The following is a 10,200-nucleotide window of genomic DNA, read 5'->3' on the forward strand; positions in this document are numbered from 1 at the left end:
GGGGTATTTAGTTTTGGACTTATTTTTCGCTGAAAAGCATATATTAGAAGAATTTCCTCTTTTTTTATTTAAAAAAAAAAGGTTCTTGGAATGTTTTTTCAATGAAGTAAATAAGAAAGCAAGGCTGTGTATCTGGTAAACAAGGGCCCGAATTCAGGTTCTAAGATTTTCCTTACAGTTTCCATTGAATCCAATTATTGAAGAAAAAAATTCTCACGTCAATCTTCTGCATTCGTCGTCGGGGAGCGGACTTCTGGAATCAATGCTATAAATTACTGAATGGTCGAAAGATGAAGAATATTCGGGCTTATAATTACCCCTACGGTGACCGCTGATTTCGATCGCAAACAATGTTGGTCACATGGATTTCTTTTACTGAACGTGACCTCAGAAAGCCTGATGACTCCAAATAATCCTGAAAAACCTGTCGGACAAAGCGATTTAGAAGGAAGTAAATCACATCCCTTCTTGCGCTAATTTTAACCAGTGGTTTAAGGTGGAAGCGAGATAAAGCGTGAGAAAATGACCCGAAGTTCTACTGTATTTTAATGGTGCATTATGCATTTATGATGAAATGGGAACATCAAAGCGACCAAAATTTTGGGCTACACCCTTTTTCTTGCATTTCGCACACATGTATCGGGTAAGAAGAATGAAAAGCATGTAGAGCGTATTCTGTATGTGGGAGATAAAAAGTGATTAGCACCATCATATGCTGAGGGACTTGATAAAGTAAATTTTTATAAAAATGTACAAATACAAAGGCCAGAACAGTCAAATGCCTAACAATGTGGCTGAAAAAAAGATGCCCATAAAAATATGGGTGGCAAATGTAACAAAAATACAACAGCCCGAAATAAGAGCAATTATCACAAAAAATTAATGCACATTGAAATGAAACTAATGAAAACTAATGATTATGAGATTGAATAGGGTACACTGCCCATATAAAAACTTATGGTTGTAATCTATGTTATCTAAGTATGAATAGCTTCTCGAGTCATTACATTTTAAGCATCGTATTTTTTTTTTTTCAAACGTATCAATTGTGGTAGAGACCTTGTCAGCACTGAAACTTATGCTTCATTCATTTGCCTAAGCTGCGATCATATTCTGGTTCGTCTGGAGCAACTCCCGATTACTCGCATTAGCTTCACGATATCTGAGAATTTGCTAACTATCCCATTGATACCTTGATCGAGTTTATCGATATAAGAAGTGGAAAAAAATTCTGAAGACCCAAGACACTTCCTTGAGGGACTCCACATGTGACACCTAAATTTATTACATTGAAGTGCTGTTTAAGTACAATATTTTATTTTTATGATTCATCAGTATCCGAAAAACATTGTTTAGAAACCAATTTATTACATCTGATAAATTTTCTTTCAACTTTGGAAGAAAGGTTAAATTCCTATTTATATCATACTTATTATGCTGTTCTGCTGTCAGGGCATTATAGACTTATTGTTGGACGTTGTCCTTCTGTCTGTCTTTCTGAACCTGCATCTTCAAGTCAGTTTCGAGTGATTGGAAAAATAAATACATGTTCCATTGGGATTAAAACTTTTTGAGTTGGAATTAGAAATTTTTTTCATCAGGTTCTTTCACTCGATGGTATAATTGGGATTAAGCTAAAGCTAAGGCAGGGAGTTTCTAACCTTTTCGGCCGCAACCCAAAGTCAACATCAAGATCAGCTTTTCAACCAAAGGGATGATTTGACAATTTATTCTTCAAAATTAGTAAAACCTGTGACGTAATAAGTACATTTATGACAAACTGTAAGTGGATTTGTATGATTCATCTCGGAAGTCCCAGTGAATCTAGCTTGGGTCATGATCTATAGCTCGAGAGCCTCTGACTGTTAGTAGATTTGCACGACCCATTTCGGAAGCCCCACGAATCAAGTTTGGGTCGTAACCCATACCTCAGAAGTCCCTTTGGTGTAAGTGGATTTGTGCGACCCATCTCGAAAGGACCTGCTAATCAAGAATCTCCGGTTCGCTAATTCAGATCACCTCGTCCTGAAAAAAATTCGAGCACCTTCTCTCTCTGTCTTTCTAGACCTGCATCTTCAACTTGTTGCTCGCGTGCTCGCGACCTCAGAGATGAAATATAGAAAAGTGCTCTTTTGCCATTTTTGCCATTACTTGCGAGAAGTATTCATGGACTCCCAGTTGAAGAAATGCTTAATATCCACGTTATTGGAGGAACTACAATAGTATATTCAATGGTCTACTGTACAGCGAGATTTCATGCTGTTCCGACTATTTCATATACTTGTTCCTGTTTTTATTTCAACGAAGGTTATTGGAATTTGAATTAAACTCGTGAATATTAATAGTTTTCATTGCTTATAAATCATATTATGATATTTATGGTTAAATTTTAATTCACAGTGATTTCTATTAGTCCTTCATTTCCTAAGAATTTTTAATTTTTCAGCAATTTTAGCAAAAATTGTTCATTTTTGCTGACTAATGGAAAACATTTTTGGTGACTTAAGACCCGTATTTTGCGATGTTTAAGACCCGTATTTTACTTAATGAAATATCATGACATGTTTTTTCCCCGAGAAATTCATATTTATTTACGGCGATTTGATTTAGCTTTTTATTTCAGCAATTTTTGCAATAATTAGCAAATTTGTCGTAAATTGTATTTTTTTTTGCTTGAGATTAGAAATACCCCGTATTTAGGGTCACAATTTCAATTTCCCGAATTTTCCTCTATGAAATATGGTGACACCAGGAATGAAGCCACAATTTTAATTTGAACCCATAAGGATGCTACTAGTAGTAACTACACCAATCGAACAATTTTGCAATTCCTATTCTGAAAATGAATTGTCAAGTCTACCAGCTGACTTGTCAATTCATTGAGGACCAACTCCTGGTGCGCGGACCATAGCTTTAGAAACGTTGGTCTACTACAATTTAACAATGATCTGACAACGATTCAATTGGTTTCAAAACCCCTGAAACCCTCTGATTTTTTATCTAGTAGGCAGATGTACTTCCAAATTTAACCTTTTATCATAATTTGATGGATTTTGTAAAAAGATTTGATGGATTTTGTAAAAAGATTTGATGGATATTTTTTTTTCTATCGTGATATATGCTTTTATATTGAGTTGCTGTATTTTGGTTGTATTCGACATGCATATTTTTTACGGGCATCCTTTTTCGGCTACCTCGTTGGGCAATTTGCCAGTTGTGGACTTTGTGTTTGTATTTGTATTCCCAACCGATAGGAATTGAGAGAACCAATTAATAAATGACAATTTCAAATCTCCAAAAACAATATAACTTATAGCAAATCACTTCTTTAGTCCAATTTTTCACATTTTTTTTTTCAGGTACCCTATTAGGCAAAGAACTAAAGCATATTATCGATTCGACACATCTTGCTGATGGCAAGTACCTGAGCGCGTAACATGTCAGATATTCTTTTTCCTTTCATAGTTTTACTATCGTAACATTTTTGATATATTACACAGAAAGCGAGGAAAAAGAAAGAAAAAAACATAGGAGGAAAAAAAAAACAAAAATTCTTACAAAAATATTTACACACCATCTGTGTGACGCTAATTTCTGAAAGGCATCTGACGTCAATTTCAATCAATCAAATATTTAATAGCTAAGAAAAATTACATTTTTTTTTTTGAGAAAATTTTTTTTTTTCGTATATTTTCTTCGATCATGGCATCTGCTTTGAGAGGAAATTAAGGAGAGAAAGAGCAGAAAAAGAAAAGCAAGGGAGAAGGAAAAAAAATTCTCGAAAGGAAAAGAAGCTTGTGCTTTGCTTAAAACCCTTAATTAACAAAAAAGTGAAAATGAAACCCCCGCTGTACGCTTTTTTTTGCCCTCCACTAAAGTAATTTTTTTCTGCTCTCACTCTATACTTTCCGTTTTCAAGAAAAGTTCATTAACGTTTTCCCCCACTTACATTAAGGCAGTAATAAGAGTGTCGAGCACAGAAGCAAAAAAAAAGAGCCCATTTTAAGCGACTTAGCCTGTGGAGGTGATTAAAAAAATATCTCAAGGAAAAAAAAAAGAAAAAAGAATTAGGAAAGTGTATAGCGAAAAAAACAGCGATTAAGACGACCAGCATCCATTCGGCAATAGCTTTAGGTATTATATGTGTACACATACACACACATATGCGGAAGTATGTGCACGCGTGGCTTTTAAGAACGCTATGCCCCAGCCGTTGCTAACCTGAACCAATTAAGTTCTTTGAAGAAATTGTTAATCATCTGAGAAGTTCCACAAGGCTATTTCCTACCATCCCCCGACACCGCCCGCGTATACGAAAGGCTTTCCTCTCTGGGCTTCTTGAAGGATAGCGACCAATTTGTATTGGTAATTAACGTTTAGAGAAAACAATTTCGGAAGAGATTACAACTTGGCGCCCTAGTCATCCTATTTATAAAGCTCCCGCTTTCTCTCTCTGACCCCCCTGGTTCCTTCGCCTTTTAGACTCTCTAATTTTTTTTTTCAACACTTGAGAATCGAAATTAAATGGTGAAATGTAAAAAAAAAAGAGTGGAATGGTTTAATGAAAAATTAAAGAGAGAGAGAGAGAGAAAAAAAAAATTAGAATGAGTTTTTTGTGTTAAGTGGGTCTTGTCGTATCCGTTGGAATTGGTGAGGTGCGATTTCCGTTGGCTTCCTTGTAGGTTACGAAAAAAGACGTGACAAAAAATTCTTGGGGGACTGCTTTTTAACATTTTTTAACAAGTCACGAACACCGTTTCTGTCCAATGTCCAGTATTAGAAGAACACTCATACGAAAACTCTAAATGTATACCTAAATTTAAGACCAGCGTACAGTGCCGTCTTAACGCATGACACAGGTGGCCTCACGTGCAGAATGAGCGAGTGGCCTCCTCGTGGTAATGAGATGTGGTTAAAATTTTCGAAATTAATCATCTAAATTGGTAGGAAGCCATGTCCAGCCAGTTGGGGGTGGGGACCCTCAGAAAAATCACTTTGCTTGGGAGTCCAAGACACTTATCTTTTTTAAGCGGCAGAGCGAAAATCACTAAATCCCCCGTAAAAAGTTAATTTTTTTCTTTTAATTTAAGATTTTCTTCCGATTTTAAGCAGTCGAAAATTTAGAGCATAGTGCTTCAAAATTTAGGGTTGAGTGCTCCATTGAAAAATCAACTTTACAAAATATATGGGCTTATCAATGCTCAAATAAGAGGCTTTTCACGAGGCGAGATATCTCGCCTTCTTCAGAAGATTCTTCTTCTGAGAAGATTCCTCCAGAATATCTTCTGAAAAAAATTATTGTGCTGGTTTGAGAGGCACTGTGTATAATTGATGAAAAAGTAATCTTGTAAACAGAATGCAAGCTATGAAAATTTGGAATATGGTTAGTGGTTTTAAGTATATAAACACGGGTGCTCCTCAAGAATGAGTTCTTAATTTGTTTAGCCCCCCATATTGTTTTTAATTTCTGTTAATGATTTAAAGTATCATTAACTAAATGGGCATTTAATCAGTTACGCTGATGACACTGTCACAACCATAGCAGCACAAAATTATGAGTTCTGCTCTGCGGAAGCAGATCGTGTAAAATAAATATCTGGCAAAATAGTAATAAACTAGTCTTGAATCTTAATAAAACTACAGATAGTAACTTTCCATTTTATAATGACAACAGCAGAGAACAATTGCAATTACAGTGTCACCAATCAGTCTGTTCTTTTCATCATTGTAGGCCCAAGATTTCTGAGGTCGATGAAAGGAAATACCTGGAAATAACGGTAAATAGAAATCTCAAATGGAAATATCACGCTATTAAAATCAGTAATAAACTAAAATACAGTATATCAATATTAGATTTCACTATCTGAAAAATGTAATTTCAAGTGATTTCCTCCACACGCTTTATTTTGCATGGGATTTTCTCTATTTTACAATAGGGTATATGAATCTGGGGCGGTAACTACAGATCTAATTTGGAACTTATAACGAATAATGTAAGGAAAACCATTAATATAATATCCAGTCAATATTCTAATTCTTTAAATATGGATTACAATGCTGATTATAGATTTGACTATACATAAACTTCATTTATATCGAGTTCTACTGCTTCTACAAAACACCCACCATGGTTCACTTTGTGACACGCTTTCATAAAAACAAGACAATATGGAATTCAATATGATATCATAAATCCTAAAAAGACACTCATTTTTTATTTATTTTACATTTACTTCACAAATGCAAACATTTAATACACAAATTTAGACATTTTAAAAAATACATACACACATATTACAAACAAACACTTTGTAGCCTCAAGAGACTGAAAAGTCCTGCCAGCAGGCCTAAAAGAATAAACTATAGAATTTTTTTTTTGCAACAGCATTATTATATTTATTACATAGATATGTGTTCAAATGTATTTTCGTTTTTATGTTTATATCTGAATAAAGTTCACAATTAAGCTGCTTACCGTGAAGCTTAATTTAATATAATTATCGTACATTATTTCTATTTTTTATTGTAATACTCTTTACTTGTTCTCAGTTCAATATTGTTTTTGCATACTCTTTCAATACATTCATCTAAGTGGTTTTGTAATGTACGCGTCCAGCGAAGTCAAAAATCCCATGTTTTATGTTTTTATTTATCATTAAATTGATTTTCAGTGTCAAAGTGTTTAATATCTTAGGGGTAATGACGGAAAAGCTCTTTTTACATAATGTTTTATTTGGTTTTGACAGTTCATAAACTCGATTATATCTATTTGAAGTTCTATTTTGATTTTTCGTTAAGTATTTTTAATTTAATTGTGAAAGTTTGATAACTCTTTACAAAAAGTTTTGTCTCAAAGTTTAGAGTACGGAATTTTGTTTTGGAACTATCGGTTAATATTTGAGATCTTATTGTGTTATATATATTATATAATTTCCGAATATTCTCGTAATATGCTCCTCCCCAGACATGATATCATAATTTACAATGGAATATTTACATGCATAGAATAAATCTTTTAAAAAATGTTCATCAATGAAGTTTTTCATTTTGTAAATAATCACTGCATATTTTGCAATCTTTTTTTATTAAAATATCACAGTGTGTGCTCTATTTAAGATCATTATGGATTGTGAAAGCCAAATAATTGTACTTCCGAACAATATCTATTTCTTGGCTTGGCAATGGCATTGATTGTTCTCCAGGCACTGACAATGATTATGTATGTGTTATAATTTATGTTTCTTGTCTTCATATGAATAAATTTTGTTTTTTGAGTGTTAAGTTTTGACTTATGTTTAATTAACCAAATATTAATATTTGTTAGATCATCTACTTTTCTAATTAAATTCGCTGTATAAGTATCTTCTACATAAAGCACTCTATCATCGGCAAATGTTATAATTTTTCCATTTAATCTGAAGTTACATAAATCATTTATATATGTGTATTAAAAATAGGACTCAAAACAGAACCCTGAGGTACCCCTCTCGTTTACTACTTGAACTTTTTCACTTCTTTTTGAATAACAATTGCTCGCTTCCTGTTGCAATAGTATGATTTAAACCAGCTGTTCTCAAACGGTGCTCCGCGGAGCCCTAGGGGCTCCTTGGGCACTCCCCAGGGGTTCGCGGCAGCTCGAGAAAAGTAAAAAAAACCCAGTAAAAATTTGAAAAAATATATAAATATTTTAAATAACACAAATAAATCAATAATTTTGATGAATAAATAAAAAAATAGGCCTACGGGGCTCCGCCATAGAAATTGCAGATCAGAAAGTGCTCCGCGAGTCAAAAAAGGTTGAGAACCGCTGATTTAAACCATTCAAGCATGATTCCTCTCACTCCTATTTCAAATAATTTATTTGCTAAAATGTCCAAATCCACAAACTCGAACGCTCTTTTCAAATATAGGAACAGTTATGGAACATTTATTATATTGTTGAATCCATTGTTTAAATAGTTAGTTGGATCAAATATCACAATTTCTGTATTTTTATTTTTTGGAAATCCATATTGGTTAGTTGAGAAAATGTTTTGGCTATTTAGGAAATTAAGAAGCTGGTTTTTTATACATTTTTCAATTATTTTTGAGAAGACTGGAAGTATTGATATTGGTCTGTAATTTTTGAAATCATTACTATCTCCTGCTTTATATACGGGATGGACTAGCGATTATTTCAAATCAAGGTAGAAGATTCCATTCAATACAGAATGATCGACTAAATTTTTCATTGTACTTAAGTGGTATTTTGCAATTATTTAAATAATTTTAGGGGTCAATACATCATAACCACTTGCTTTATTTTCCTTTAAATCCCTTATAACATGTTTTAACTGTTCTTGATCTATATCAGTATAACACATGGAATTGATTGAATTGCTAGTAGTATTATTTTGTTCCAAACAATGGGTACAAAAATTGTTAATTAGTATTTAAATTCCTCGTAATAAAGTCATTATTGAATTTAATGGCCAAATCCATTGGATTTTGGAAGTTTGGAAGTACGTTATGTTCAATAGTTTTGTTTAAAATATTTTTATTTCTGCATTTCCATTGCATGTGTTTATCTTTTCCAATTTCTTTAAAATTGTTTTTAATATACTCTTGTTTAATTTTTCTAATATATTTTTAAATTTTTGTTTCATATTCCTAGTATTCCAATTTTTACGAGACTATTCGAGGATTATTTCTGTATTTTTGTAGAGTTTTTCTTCATAATTTATTCTTTTTTAATATCACGTTTTTCTTATCTTTTTTAGGCTTTTGTTTTACTGTCCTGGACCATAAATTTAAATTCAACGTTGAAATATCCATAAATCGCTTATATTTATTTTGAGCATCATCATCTTCAATGATATTCTTGAGATACAGTTTCGCTTTTCAAATTTGTCAAAATTTATGATTTTATATAGTTACTTTCCTCATTTATGCTACTCGTTTTTTTCTGCAGAAAGTCTATGTATCCCAATACAGGATAGTGATCTGTAATTTGGGTCTTAAGAACAGTAAATTCATGAGCACTGTTTTGTTTATAACTATAAAAACATGATCAATGCAATAAATGCATGTTTGTGTTATGTCTGTTTGTCTAGTAATTTTTTCATGTAAAGGGACTAATCCAATTGTTGTTAATACATCAAGATATTGTGATGTTATGCTACTTCTCTATTGAACAAATCAATGTTAATATCACCGACAATAAATAAATTTGTGTTCACCTTTTTTAAATGTAATTCAAGTTCTTCATTTTAAATTGAGTATTAGTATATGAATGAGATCGATTCAAGAGCAAAACATCTAAGTTATATTCTGGGAAATTTATTCTGGGAAGCAATTTTAAAAGTGTTTCTCATTCAGAAGCAATTTTTATATTTAGCAACAAGATCTTATAACACATGAAGTAATGATATAAAATTCGAAAGAAACATAAACCTCTTTAAAAAATTGCTTATAGATTACATTACCTCCTTATTGATTTAAATGTTAAAATTTTTGACAAACTTCTAAAGAAACACCATTGTATGCTAAGTGTTTAAGTTTATTTTGTCTCTCCTATGCTTCACTTCTATGTAGAAAAAAAAGGAAAAAGAAAAGAGAAAGAAACACCATTGGAGGATAAAAATAATAATCATACCTTAACTATTGTTTGATCAACTTGCATCATTTATGTATATTTAAAATGCTGACTATTATATTTTAATAGCATGTGATTGCGAACGCTGAAAGTTTTCGTGGTTTGATCCTGGACAGATCATTATAGATCTCTTGGGTCTATTATGAATATTTTCTCTCCCTCCCCATCCCATTGTGTTCGTTTCTCCCTATTCAGGATTTATCTTTTCCCCCCTTTTGTGTGCTGTGTATCAATAAATTGATTTAATTTATTTTATAATTCGACAGGTCACTAATTTACTATATGTAAGATTAATTTATCATTCGAACCTATGTGAATATCATTAATATTAGTTGAATACAAAATGTTATAATTTCGGTTGATCAAAATCAATATTTTTACGTCTTGCTGCGGACCACCTGTCTAAGCCTCACAATCTCTGATCAGTGGACCATAAGTTGAGGAACAATGATCTGAATCATATCAGTTTCATGTTATTGAGGAATAATTTTTATGTTCTGCATTGTAAGAAACTAATGCTCAAGAAATAATGCTATCATAAAAATCCATTACACTGTTGGATGCTT

The 10,200-nt window shown here is 32.4% G+C and overlaps 1 long non-coding RNA gene across 1 annotated transcript in view; it reads left to right on the plus strand.

Moving 5' to 3' along the window:
- The window catches only part of LOC149071127 (uncharacterized), a 50,084-nt gene extending 41,079 nt beyond the window's left edge, over positions 1–9,005 (plus strand). Inside the window, exon 3 of the long non-coding RNA XR_016194693.1 lies at positions 8,760–9,005. This is a non-coding gene — a long non-coding RNA (uncharacterized LOC149071127). The remainder of the gene's footprint in view (positions 1–8,759) is intronic.
- The last annotated feature ends 1,195 nt before the right edge of the window (positions 9,006–10,200 follow it).

Source organism: Pholcus phalangioides, unplaced genomic scaffold (assembly GCF_987345545.1).
Source record: "Pholcus phalangioides strain wild (caught in Gottingen) unplaced genomic scaffold, Ppha-v1.0 ptg000019l_1, whole genome shotgun sequence".
NCBI lineage: Eukaryota > Metazoa > Arthropoda > Arachnida > Araneae > Pholcidae > Pholcus > Pholcus phalangioides.